Genomic DNA, 13768 nt, shown 5'->3' on the forward strand with positions numbered 1-13768 from the left:
GTCCGAAGTCAAATCCCTTGTCTTGCTGAACCCTATAGCACCATAACCTCACACATACATAAATTCCGGTATAAAAGAAAATTCATTTCAACGGTTGGCTCAGATGATACCTGGTAATGACGTCACAAACCACCTATTATAAGTATAGCATTCATAAGTTCCTCACAAAAGTCGCTTAGTGACAACCAACCCATTCACCATCAATATTGCGATAATCACAAGATGGTCGTTGCTAATCGACAATTCTAAAACAACAACTTCCTTAGCAACTACAAGGACAGCACTTCCTTCCTTGTTTGTTTGTGCTTAAATTCCTAATAAAAGATCGTTCACGTAAAGGTCCCTTAGTTGTCAAGCATAAAAAATGTCAGCCTCGAATGAACCTATAAGTTCTTAATCAAGTAGGTTAAGGGGCCACTACACTTCCGCTGCGCTACTTTGATACCTGACTAAAATCATTGGTCAAGCCATAAGATGACGTTCTGAGTCAACTAAGAAAACTCATTTGATATCTACCTTGCTAGCTACACCTATAGTATCTTATACTAGCTAACTAGCGTTGTTCCTCACAAACTTCCTATAATTGTAATGTAGTGGAAAACTCTTCCAAATCACATATGTTTCAAGGAATCTACTAATTGTCAACGTTCTCAATCCAAACTGTTAAGATTCCTCACATGAAAGTGTTTATTTAATGGCACGCAATGAGTACCGCGTCGTTCGAAACCTCGTGCAAAGCAATAACCGTCACTTCACAATCTATTCTAACCCAAGATTCGAATTCAGGAGGAGATGCATCGCACTAACACTGTTCTTAGCTGAGGCTACACTTCTATAATAGTCATAGGCTGGAAATCTGGTTGAATCTATGTCAGTATCGTTGATCTCTATTGCCCCAAATGATATTCTTAATTCATATACCTTAGTAATTCTCACTACCGAGAGCACCTCAATCTGAATTACTAGATGTTAGACTCGAATCTTGATCAATCCAAAATAGAATAGCTTCTTAATTAGTTAGGGAAAACTCTCTCTTATAACTACTTCACCAACCCAAATAGCAACATCTCAAACCAGCTGACAAAACCTCATGACAACTTTATTACAGATACAACATTGTGGAAAGTTTTCTTAACCCTGTATGTATCAACCCCTTTACTGGACTACACTGTAACCAACAACACTTATAAATGTTCCAAATCCGATACAAGAGTTGACCAACTATAAAAGAGATTCAATTCTTAAAATTAACGATTCTCAAACTGAAACCTTGCCAGACATTTTAATTTGATCGATTCCATAGCAACCCCGCCGAACTCAATATTCCAAAAGAAAGGTTCACCTCCGCTCGTGATAGAAAAACCCTATGTTCAAAGCAATCTGCAATTATCTCAAATGTGCAACCAGAACATAAAGCAAAATTTCGAGAGTAGAAGGCTCAAGGGAAAACTAAAGTCGATTACGTGAGTGTAAGGCACCCCAAATACTGTAAAAAAAGAAAATCGACTTACGAAATAAGGAAAAAGATATCGAAGCAATAACGAAATCCACAAGTAGGAAAGAGATTCTTCCGTAGTCCCCAAAGGACTTATCGAGGAATCCGTCAATGAATGCTACCAGAATCCCTAAACTTGTTGACTAGCGTCGCCCCGCGAGGAAAACTACTACCAACCTTCACCATAACTTATAGATTTAAACTAAGATCATAACCATATCGTATAGTACTTCCACTTGAATTACTATGGACACCCCGTGGGGTCCCTACGACCATTTCCTGATCCCAAGTTCAACAATCTCGCCCAAATGGATATCCAATGACACTTAATAGTACCCTCATGCGCGACAAAACGATCGCAGCCGTCGTAAGACGATCCGAATGTCCTTGATTTCTGAAACCTTTCAATACCTCAATACTTTCTTTTCGTGCTTTTAATCGGTTCCAACTTCCAACTTTCGCTACATAGTTCATCCTCCGCTGACAAAAACACTAGTTTTTTAAGATGAAGGACACCCGTCCAACATCACGTATCACCTCCAGCGATACCAAGATCCGAAAGTGGTCCCACCACCCAACAATCAAATTCCAAGTTCAGACAAATAATTTCCAAACTCAACTCCAACATCTTGCCAAGTCATCGTACCTATAAATCTGTGATGGTGACCGAAACTCAATCATACCCACAACTTTCTATTCTTTCCAATCAAGGGTTACCATACGGTAGAAAGATCGATCAAAGTGAGAATTATATCTCAAACAGCTTAACCCTATATCACCAGTAATGGCACCAAGGTAAAAAGATTAACTAAATTCCTCCAAAACAATCCGTTAAATATATTCAACCCGAGCAACAAACAGTTTACTAAGACGACAAAACACCATTCATAAGATCTTTCCTCGTATAACATCATCAAATCACACAAAACAATACCCGGATCCGATTTCGAACTAATCACCACAAGAATATATATCGTTAACAAACGTGTCACAATACATCTCACCCGATCTCAAAAAATTTAGAACTCTGATAAAGCCTTAAAATAACTTCTGAGTAAACTAAGGGAACTCTCTCCCATGAAATATATCAAACTGTCAAGTAGCACAGCCCCACAAAGACACACACTCACGTACAGTATTCTTTACAAAGAGTTGGTTCAAATCCTCTCCATTATTAACTGACCAAGATCAAACTCTATTGCAAAACTTTAAGTGTCCGTCTGCTTAAACTTAAAACACAAAACGGCTTCAAAACTCACTTAAGTCCATCTCCATACTCAATACGATCCAAAACTTAAGAAGACATATTCATAACTCAAAGAGGCAAAAATCAATTTCCTTTACTTGAACAAAACTATGTCCACCAGTCATGGTCAGGTCAACAGAACAAAGTGTCCAAAGAGGAAAATTCCAATATGGTTTTCCTAGTAAATTGCAAGGTATCATTCCAAAATGATGCTCACAACATCAACCACGTATACGTGACACATTCCTCGAAACTCAGTTCAAAGTCAGAACCACTATTACTATTAGTCCCACTTCAAAAACCATTTTGATTCAAGGTATTCGAAGACGACCCAAAGCTATCGTCGCTCATCACGGTCACTCAAACACATAATCGAACTCCGATCACGCACCTTAAATCTTGCCCAACAAACTTATTATCATCGAGGGAGAAACAACCACAACATTTCCTCGAATTACACATCGTAGCACAACTCGAAATTGTAGAGTAGTCTTACTCTACAATCAGTAGGGAAATGTGCAAAACATGCGACTAATCTACTACGTAACGAAAACCCTAGGAGGTCGGCGTACAAGAGGCATAACACCTAAAGGAACACCATCTAAACATGTACCTTACACACTTAATGAGTACATCAGCACCGAAGAGTAAACGATGGGGAACCGCTGCAGTCGGGCCATCACTCGGGAGGTACTGTGTAACATCAAGCGTATAAGGTAACAAGATAGAAATGAGTCTACAGAATCTGACAACCTAATGCTCTGATACCAACTGACAAGACCCGCCCCGAATTTCACCCTGAAATCCGAAGTGGCCCTGCGGGGCCCACCTTAGAAGAAATTCTACCAAAAATTTGGCGGAACTTCCCCTAAAATGGACAACCCAAAACCTGTAGAAAGAGAATTCACACTTCTAAATCACCCATCCTTATGCTCCTGGAGCCACCCTGCTCCCCAAATCAACATTCCCCAACTCGCAAAACACAAAACTCAACTTAACAATACAAATCCCAAAGGTTATCAGAGCAATACTAATTCACAAGGAAATAAAAAAGTAGAGTAAATGATCAAGGGATCCTACAATGCGGAAGTGGTGACAATTATGCCTCAAATGTCATGTACGCCCGACCTCCACTAATTCGCCTGCAAACTGGGCATTTGAAACCGAAGGGCCCAGGGGAAAGTACATAAAAACGTTAGCGTGAGTGGACAAAAATAAACAATTTAATATGAATAAAACAAAATAAAACTTCATACTTTCCCACATTTTTCGATATATAAAATCCGGATGCATGCCACATTTATAGAACACTTAAGAAAATAATCCGAAAAACGTTGAACTCCAGAAAACCGACTAGCCCCGCTAGTCAAAACAACAAAGTAAAAGATTGAAATTTCAATACTCGAAAATATAAGTCCAGCCCCGCTGGTTAAGAAAACTCAGACTAGTCCCCGCTAGTCAAAAATAGTATAAGTAGGGGAAGATGATAGCCATACGAATAAGCCACGCAGGCTTGGTTGGGTGATAGCCTCCCAGGCTAAAGAACTCCCATAACTCCCGTAATATACCCTTACGCCACTAAGTGTAGCGATAGGATACTGGGCTACAGAATTACTGTCACAGAGACAGTAACCTGCGCCACAAAGGCGGAAGGGCTACGGTGATCCCATCACCGCGCCACAAAGGCGGAAAATCAATGCTAGCATGATAAAATCACCCCTCAGTATGGCACAGGGTAACATAACCGAAAATCCAGTAAATCCAAAATACATAAGGCTTCCCCCATCTCTCGTAAAAGAATTTCCAACGACGTGTCCCACACGCCAAAAGTATCTCCAAATTAATAGCAAAAGCGAGAAATAATAATAAATCGTAATCCCCGTAAACCGAAACAAAACAAATTCTAAAATCATCATCAAGGCATTCCCAATGCCAAAATCGAAAGTCAATAAATAACAAGAAATATAATTCCATCGAAATCTCATTTTGAAAAATATTCCAGAAATCTCAAAACAACGAATAGAAATATAATTAATTCCGGAAATCACCTCGGAAAAATAATTCGTCGAAATTCAACATCAATTATAAATTCGAATCCGAGCATAACAAATTAATAACCGAAATTCACAACCGAGGTAAATCATAATCCATCTCAGAAAATCATTATTGAAAGCAAATCCATGAGATAGACCAAAATCAAATTCCAAAATCAATTCATATGCTCGAAAAGTAATATGTTAATTAAATAAAGCATTAATTCAAGGAAATAAACGCATGCATCATTATTTAAAACAAAAGTCCACTCACAGTACTATTCCGACGATCACGTATACGAGTTCCTTCATCGAGCCAGGGCTCGGTACGACATCCTGTACACGATTATATTCCGTGAATAATTATTCAACAATTTAATATAATTCCTAAACTCAATTCCTCATAATTTACATCTCCCATTCTCCTCGGATTCAGCCCAAATTATACCACTAATACCAATTCGTTAATTTAAAGGTTCCAAAGCAGAACCGAGAGATATCCGACGGTCGGATTCTCGTAATTCGATAATCGAAACCCTAAACTTCAAAAATTCATAATTAATTCCAAGTTTCTCCAAAAATCACCAAACTTCACATACAAGCTCTACAACATTTATAGAATTTAATGGGCTAAAAACTGGAATTAAAACACTGCCCTACACGCCTCCACGCGCCACCAACAGTGGCGGCGCGTGGGCCCCACGCGCCGGCGGCCACCACCTCCGATGGCCACCAAATTTGGACAGTAGCATCTACTCAACACACCCAACCATTCATTCAACTACAACAAGTTCCAATTTTACCTGAAAGAGCTCCAATTCGGCCGATGAACACAAGCCCAGAAATTTCTCAAGAACCCTAAAATTTCAATTCATCAATTCGACTTCTACACAACAAATCGTGACACAAGGCCATAGGGGAAATGATTAGTGATGAAAACCGAACCTTCGATGCCAATTTCGTGGCCGGAAACGGCCGGAATCGCCGGAAATCGATGAAAGTTCCGATCGGCTACAGTAACCTTCACAGCTCAATTCCGAGCTCCACCGGTCGAGCCACCGCCAAACACCACCCCAGGCGTGACAAGGAGGAGGAGGCGAACCTGCCGGTGCCCGGATTCCGTCGTGGGTCGGCCGGAGAAGGAAGAAACCGGAGGGAGAAGTGTAACATCCCGTATTTTCACTTACCCGTTTACTAGTCATTTGGACGGTAAACGACAACTACTCTCACTTTTTACTCTAATTCGGTATTTTAGTGGCCCTAAAAGTTGACTTTTTGATCGGGCCAAAATTTGAGAAAACTTCCTTCTTGAAAGTCGTAGAGGACGTTAAACCGAGTCCGTGGACATGTGATACACCTAAATCGGAGTTCGTATGCAAAAGTTATGAGTGAATTACGAAAATTACTGTTCATGGTAAATTTTTGATATATATGGAAAGTTACCCGGGTAGGTTTCCAAAACCGGAAACCCACCCCTCTTTCTCTCTCCTCTCCCCCAACTCTCCCCCTTTCTCCTTCGGGTTTTCTTCCTCCCTCCGATTCCTCACATTCCGGCCACCATCCGGCGTGCAACCGGTCACCACAGGGGCGCCACAACCCGCTCGTGATACCAGTGACCTGGGATTGGGGAGTTTTGGCCGTGAAAGCCCGGATCGAAGCAAGAAGTGCTCCGGTTGCAGTTTTGGGATTTTGCCGATTCCCGGCCATTCCGGCCACCTCCGGCCACCATATTCCCATCGAAGGTTCGGTTTTTGATGGAGGTTATTTCCCCTAAGGTGGTTCATTCCAATTTGAATTGTAGAAGTCGAATTGACAATTTTCATTTCTAGGGTTCTTGGAGCTTCGGGGCTTTCCTTCACCGGCTTGATTCGACCACGTCGAGGTAAAATTGGTTGATGTTGTAGTTGAGAAGTTGGTTGGGCTTGTTGTATAGATGCTAGTGCCGGAGTTTGGTGGTCATCGGAGGAGGTCGCCGCCGGCGCGTGGTCCCCACGCGCCGCCACTGTGGGTAGCGCGTGGAGGCGCGTAGAGCAGTGTTTTAATTCCGGTTTTTAGCCCATTAAATCCTATTAATTGTGTAGAGCTTGTATGTGAAATTTGGTAATTTTTGGAGAAACTTAGAATTATATATGGATTTTGAAATTTAAGGTTTCGATTATCGAATTACGAGAATCCGACCGTCGGATATCTCTCGGTTCTGCCTTGGAACCTTTAAATTAACGAATTGGTATTAGTGGTATAATTTGGGCTAAATCCTAGGAGAATGGAAGATGTAATTATGAGGAATTGATTTTAAGAATCGTATTAAATTGTTGAAGAATTAATCACGGAGTATAATTATGTACAGGACGACGTACCGAGCTATTGCTCGATAACGGAACACGAATGCGTGATCGTCGGAATAGTACTGTGAGTGGACTTTTGTTTTAAATAATGATGCATGCGTTTATTTCTTGAATTAATTCTTTATTTAATTATCATATTACTTTTCAAGCATATTATTTGTTTCCGGAATTTGATTATTGGTTTATCTCCTGGATTGGCTTTCAATAATGATTTTCTGAGATGGATTATGATTTACCTCGGTCATGAATTTCGGATATTAATTCGTTATGCTCGGATTCGAGTTTGTGATTTATGTTGATTTCCGGAGTTTCATATTTAATTTCATTCATCGATTTGAGATTTCTGAAAGATTTTCGAAATGGGATTTCGATGGAATTATTTCTTATTTATTTTTTTTTAAATATGAGTTTATTTTTGGTGTGGGACACGCCGTTAATTTATTGATCTTTCTTATTTATTTATCGAATTTCGGATTTTGGCATTGGGAATGCCTTGATGATGATTTTGGAATTGGTTTTGTTTCGAATTATGGAGATTATGATTTATTATTATTTCTCGCATTTTTGCTATTGATTTGAGATATTCTTGGCGTGTGGGACACGTCGTTGGAAATTCTTTTACGAGAGATGGGGGAAGCCTTATGTATTTTGGATTTACTGGATTTTCGGTTATGTTACCCTGTGCCATACTGAGGGGTGATTTTATCATGCTAGCATTGATTTTCCGCCTTTGTGGCGCGGTGATGGGATCACCGTAGCCCTTCCGCCTTTGTGGCGCAGGTTACTGTCTCTGTGATAGTAATTCTGTAGCCCAGTATCCTATCGCTACACTTAGTGGCGTAAGGGTATATTACGGGAGTTATGGGAGTTCTTTAGCCTGGGAGGCTATCACCCAACCAAGCCTGCGTGGCTTATTCGTATGGCTATCATCTTCCCCTACTTATACTATTTTTGACTAGCGGGGACTAGTCTGAGTTTTCTTAACCAGCGGGGCTGGACTTATATTTTCGAGTATTGAAATTTCAATCTTTTACTATGTTGTTGTGACTAGCGGGGCTAGTCGGTTTTCTGGAGTTCAACGTTTTTCAGATTATTTTTGTAAGTGTTTTATAAATGTTGCATGCATCCGGATTTTATATATATCGAAAAATGTGGGAAAGTATGAAGTTTTATTTTGTTTTATTCATATTAAATTATTTATTTTTGTCCACTCACGCTAACGTTTTTATGTACTTTCCCCTGGGCCCTTCGGTTTCAAATGCCCAGTTTGCAGGCGAATTAGTGGAGGTCGGGCGTACATGACATTTGAGGCATAATTGTCACCACTTCCGCATTGTAGGATCCCTTGATCATTTACTCTACTTTTTTTTATTTCCTTGTGAATTAGTATTGCTCTGATAACCTTTGGGATTTGTATTGTTAAGTTGAGTTTTGTGTTTTGCGAGTTGGGGAATGTTGTTTGGGGGAGCAGGGTGGCTCCAGGAGAATAAGGATGGGTGATTTAGAAGTGTAAATTTTCTTTCTACAGGTTTTGGGTTGTCCACTTTAGGGGAAGTTCTGCCAAATTTTTGGCAAAATTTCTTCTAAGGTGGGCCCCGCAGGTCCACTTCGGATTTCAGGGTGAAATCCGGGGCGGGTTCTGTCAAGAAGAAATCGGGCCGAAGAGGAAGAAAATGTCGGGGGAGAAGAGAGAGAAAAGGCCGGGTAAGTTTCCAAAAATGGAAACTTACCACAGTAACTTGGCTATTTATAGAAACTTACCATGAACAGTAACCGTAAACAGTAACTTTACTATTTCGCTTATAACTATCGCATACGAGCTCCGATTTTTACGAACCACATATGCACGCGCTCGGTTTAACGTCCTCTACAACTTCCATGAAGAAACTTTTCTCAAATTTTGACCCGAACAAAAAGTCAACTTTTAGGGCCACTAAAGGTACTAAACCGAAAGTAAAAGTGAAAGTAAAGGTCGTTTACCGTCCAAATGACTAGTAAACGGGTGAATTTGGGTTCGGGACGTTACAAAATAGGAAATCAAATTCATATAGGAAACAAATTCTAATCAGATATGAACTAGGAATCCAAATCAAACACGAAAACAAATACAAATACAAATCATAAACAAAAACTAACTACACAATTCCTAAAACAAAACAAATTCTAACACTTACAAAAATCACGAAAGCTAACAAAACAAAAATAGAAAATCACGAATTAAACTAGGGGAAATCATATCACAATTTACGATTTTAAAAGAACTGAAAACCTAAAACAAAAACACAAAGTTCGAATCAAAGATGGGGGTAGGTTTTGAAAACGAAATTTTCAGAAACATAAAACCAAGAAAACGATTTTGATTTTGGAAGGACAGATGAATGAAAACGTTGGAAACAATTTCTACACCACCAAGCATGCTCAACTCATAATATGTATCCTTAAATCCTTTGCTAATGCAGTGAGAAGATATCAACCAAGTTACAAAGTTCAAAAGCAAACAATGTCCCTTATTTTACTTTCCTTTACACAATCAATTTAGCAAAGCACCAAATCAATATATTTCGAAACATGCATCACAAAGATCAAAGCAATCATGCAAAAATCAGATTTCGAATCATTAAGGACATGTGAAAGTTTAGTCAATAATTGTATTAATCCTAGTATACAAAGCATGTCTATTCAATAACACAAACCAATTGATTTCGACCTTTGTCCAAAGGCTTTACTACTTATTCGAATAAGGGTTACAAAGCATAAACCTAATTATTAGCAACAATTACATGCAATCTTTCTATGTTTCGAACCAAAGTATAAAAACATGTAAAAGTTTTCTGTAAAACAAAACCAATTGGTCATCTCATGCATACGGAAAAAGCAAGTATTCAAGAACACATAAACATAAATTTCACATAGAATGGGGCTTCAAAATTGCCCCCAACATAGAGTTTAGTTCCTCATCATTTCATATTACACAAAAGAAATCAAAAGCAGAATTTTTATTACAAAGATCCAAAGCAACTCCAAGGTGAAGATGATGGTGTAAACAACCCTTGATGACGTCCCAAAGATCCAAAGAAACTCCAAGGTGGCGGCACAAGGTGGTGGTGATGGCTTGGATGGGAGATGATTGCGGCAATACTTCCTTGATGATTTGAAAACGGAAAACTAGAGAGAACTATGGATTGTATTTCGAAAGTATGAAGTAGTAGGTAGAGAATGGTAAAGGTAGACGTCTAAAACATAGGTACATATATGGAGCCGTCTAGCCTAGAGATGTAATCTAAGTCTACTTTACTTTTACAAGTCCATAATGGAATAAGTTTGCCTTTTTATTTTTGGACCAATTAAATAATTCCACATCATCAGTTCTGCATCACCTCTTCAATTCGTGTTCTTCATTTACCCTTGGAGAGTTGGATGGCAAAGAATCTCCTAGATCCATCTAGAATGCACAGCATTGCAAGGTAGAATTCAATCAGGAATCCTTGTTCAATAATTATTCTATTTTCCATATCAGATACAGCTTGCACAACATCATCCTTTGCACATGACATTGGAACATCTTCTAGAAGCTTCATGAATCTTCCTAGTCCACTTAGGTCTCCTAGTATAATCAGGACTCTACATTCTAACAGGTTTCCTAGTCCAACAGGGACTTCTTGGCCGAAACTTTTCTAGATGCTTCCGAAACTTTCTCAACCACTCCTTGTTCAACAGTGAATCCTTGTGATACAAGGTTTCCTAATCCAACTCGGATTGGGTTTCCTTATTCAAATAGGACTTCTAATTCCGCGACATTAAGAGTTTGAATCCAAGTCAGCTTCTAAATCCTACTCCAACTGGGATTCCTTTTCCTAATAGGATTGGGAGAACTTCCATTTCCTCATTTCTCTCCATTTCTATGTCACTTATGCCTCCTTGTGTCATTCTTGGTCTTTGAGACTTCATTTTGCTCATAAATTATCTCCACGACTACAATGTACCAATAAAACAAAAACTAAGTTAATATTATTAAGTTAAAGGAAATAACTTAGCAGAGTATAGGGATATAAACAAATGTCTCATTTTCTGCTCCTATCACTCAACAACTTTAATTCACCATATTGCTTGATTGATATCAAGTAATATGCAAAATCCTAAAACTAGTTCTTACACAAACCTAGTTCGTAGTACATATTTTGTTTCCTTTTTTTTACACATTCTTCTCTTACATGTCTTGTAAAACATTTGACATATCATCTCCACTATTGCTCAAAGTTATGTCCAAAGATTTTACTTTGAATCATTGTCATCGTAAATAATGGTTCCTCAGCACACTCTCGCCAATTAAATATTCCCTTTCTAATTTTTGAACTCACGTGGATTCTACCTTGGTAGCTCAACACGAAACCAAAGTAATGCAATTTTGGCTTATTCTAAGGCCTCATTTGGTTCGCGAAATTGAAGCATCAGAAAAGAAAACTTAATCATTTATGGTGTTTGGGATGGAAACAGAAAGGAAACACTTTCCTGAAGGAAGGGAAAATAAGAGGGAAAGTGGTTCATTCTCTTAAACTATATAGGAATAATGTTGTAATTTTATTCATCTCTCAAGGAGGCTTTTATACTATACATCGATGTACAATTCGAGTAAATAATTATACAGGATAAGTCAACTCTCCTAATTGATACAAAAAATAAATATAAATAAGGTAAATTGATACAATGAACCTAGACTAATAATAGCTCATGTTAACACTCCCCCTCAAGTTGGTGCATAGATATCTCGAAGGCCCAACTCATCAAGTGAGCTGTGGAATACCTTACTAGAGACAGCTTTTGTCAGAATATCTGCAAGTTGATGTCCAGTCCTCACATGAGGTACATCAATGATATCTGCCTCTAGCTTTTCTTTGATGAAGTGTCTATTGTTAATGTCTAAGATCCGATGGTAGCCAAATCTTGTTAACATAGATCCTAGCTCGGACCGCTACTGAAGGAAGTGTAGCGCTAGCGTCACCTGTCAAATGAAATAAAAAGGGCATCAAAGGAGGGACCGCGGTTGGCGGTCTTCTCTGCTCCGATGCCTAAGTCAATCAATGTATTTATGTTGACAGAGTAACGTTAAGTAAGTGATAAATACGTAATGAATGAGGAGAGAGAAATGAACCTTTTATAGATGAGGAGGAGACTGATCTCTTCCTTACTTTCGATGTGGGACTGATGTACATCAGTTTGCAGCTTCTGATGTCTCAGCAAGTTAACCTTGACGCGGCGCGTGGCAGTGTCTCAAAAGTGATCCTAGCCTGAGCCTAAGCTCAGGTGATAGCCTGTCGGACAGTGTTCCCATTGGCAACGATAGTTCCGCTGGTGGCAGCATGGGAATGACCCATTATAGCTAATTATGCTTAGACAAATGCTTATGTAAGTACAAGTCCCCCAAGTCCCCAGTCAAGGAGGCTTTCTTGGTTGGGGAGTTGCCTAGCGGTTTGAAGCGTTATTTCTACTAGTCTTGTCAAGCATAATTAGTGTCAATGCATTGTCAACCATGGACTTGTTCTGAGCAAACGCTTCATGCCCTTTCGTTTGGGCCCCTGCTAGGCCCCCCAAGGAGTCCCCTACTCTCTGGCTAAGATAGGCCTCCGTTTGGCCAAATAATTGTTTGATAAAGGGAGCTGCATTAAAGCAGTGAGCGTTAGGTAGCGAGCATAATCTTTGATACCCAATCGTCGATGGTCAACAGCCTGATCAGTGGCCGTAGTGGACGTCGTTGACCTGTCCCTTTACTCTTTCGCAGAGGAGAAATGCTTGACTGTAATGCCACGTAGTGGTCATTGCCATTATGAGGCGTTGCCTTGCCGCTTGGTAGCTGATTGAGGAAAGGACAAGTTCTGCTAGTAGAGGTGTGTATAATAGAGACAAACTCGTTTTCAATGTTGAGAAGGGGAAATTTTCGCTAGCGGAGTTGCGCTTAGCCGAAATTAACTCATTTGAAATGTTAAAAATGAGAAGTACCGCCAACAGAGGTGAGCTTAGTGGAAACTAACTTGTTTGCAAAGTTGAAAATAAGAAGTTCCGCTAGCGGAGGTGCGCTTATCAGAAACTAACTCGTTTGTAATGTTGAAAATGAGAAGTTCCCCTAGCGGAGGTGCGCTTAGCAGAAACTAACTAGTTTGAAATTCAAATTTTTGAGTTGGAATGGATAAGCATTACCTCTAACAACGTTTCAAATTCAAATTTCTTTGTTCCGTCTTCATCCTTCAAGAACCTGCAACAGAGGGACTGAGCTTGAAACAACGATTCAATCAAGCAAAAGGAAGAGATCAGAGGGGTTGCTTCGAGGATCTGCGACTGCAACGAGTTTGTGATCTTTGCGCATTCAAGGTTGGTGTCTATACTTGCTTTCTTGCTTTGCTTTCAGTTTGTGCTTGCTCTAGTATTTTTTGTGTTGCATTTTGTATGAACTTTGCTTTCGATTGGCGATGGTGTCTAGAGCACATATGCAAGGGTCTAGAATGGGTAAGAAGTTAATTTTGTTTGTGTTGGGTAATGGATAGGGATTTTTGGTGAACTGTTATCAGATGCATGACTTTGGATGTTTGCTTTGTTTCTGGGTATCTGGGTTTTTATTGTTGGTGTTCTTGAGAAAACTTCTAACATAGGGGTAGCT

At 39.5% G+C, this 13768-nt stretch overlaps 1 long non-coding RNA gene across 1 annotated transcript; it reads left to right on the plus strand.

The window, feature by feature from the left end:
* Positions 1-6399: 6399 nt before the first annotated feature.
* LOC133720392 (uncharacterized) lies at positions 6400-8483 on the plus strand. The gene is made up of 3 exons (XR_009851831.1): positions 6400-6516; positions 6604-7183; positions 8386-8483. It is a non-coding gene; the product is annotated as an uncharacterized LOC133720392 (long non-coding RNA).
* Positions 8484-13768: the final 5285 nt, after the last annotated feature.

Source organism: Rosa rugosa, chromosome 7 (genome assembly GCF_958449725.1).
Source record: "Rosa rugosa chromosome 7, drRosRugo1.1, whole genome shotgun sequence".
NCBI lineage: Eukaryota > Viridiplantae > Streptophyta > Magnoliopsida > Rosales > Rosaceae > Rosa > Rosa rugosa.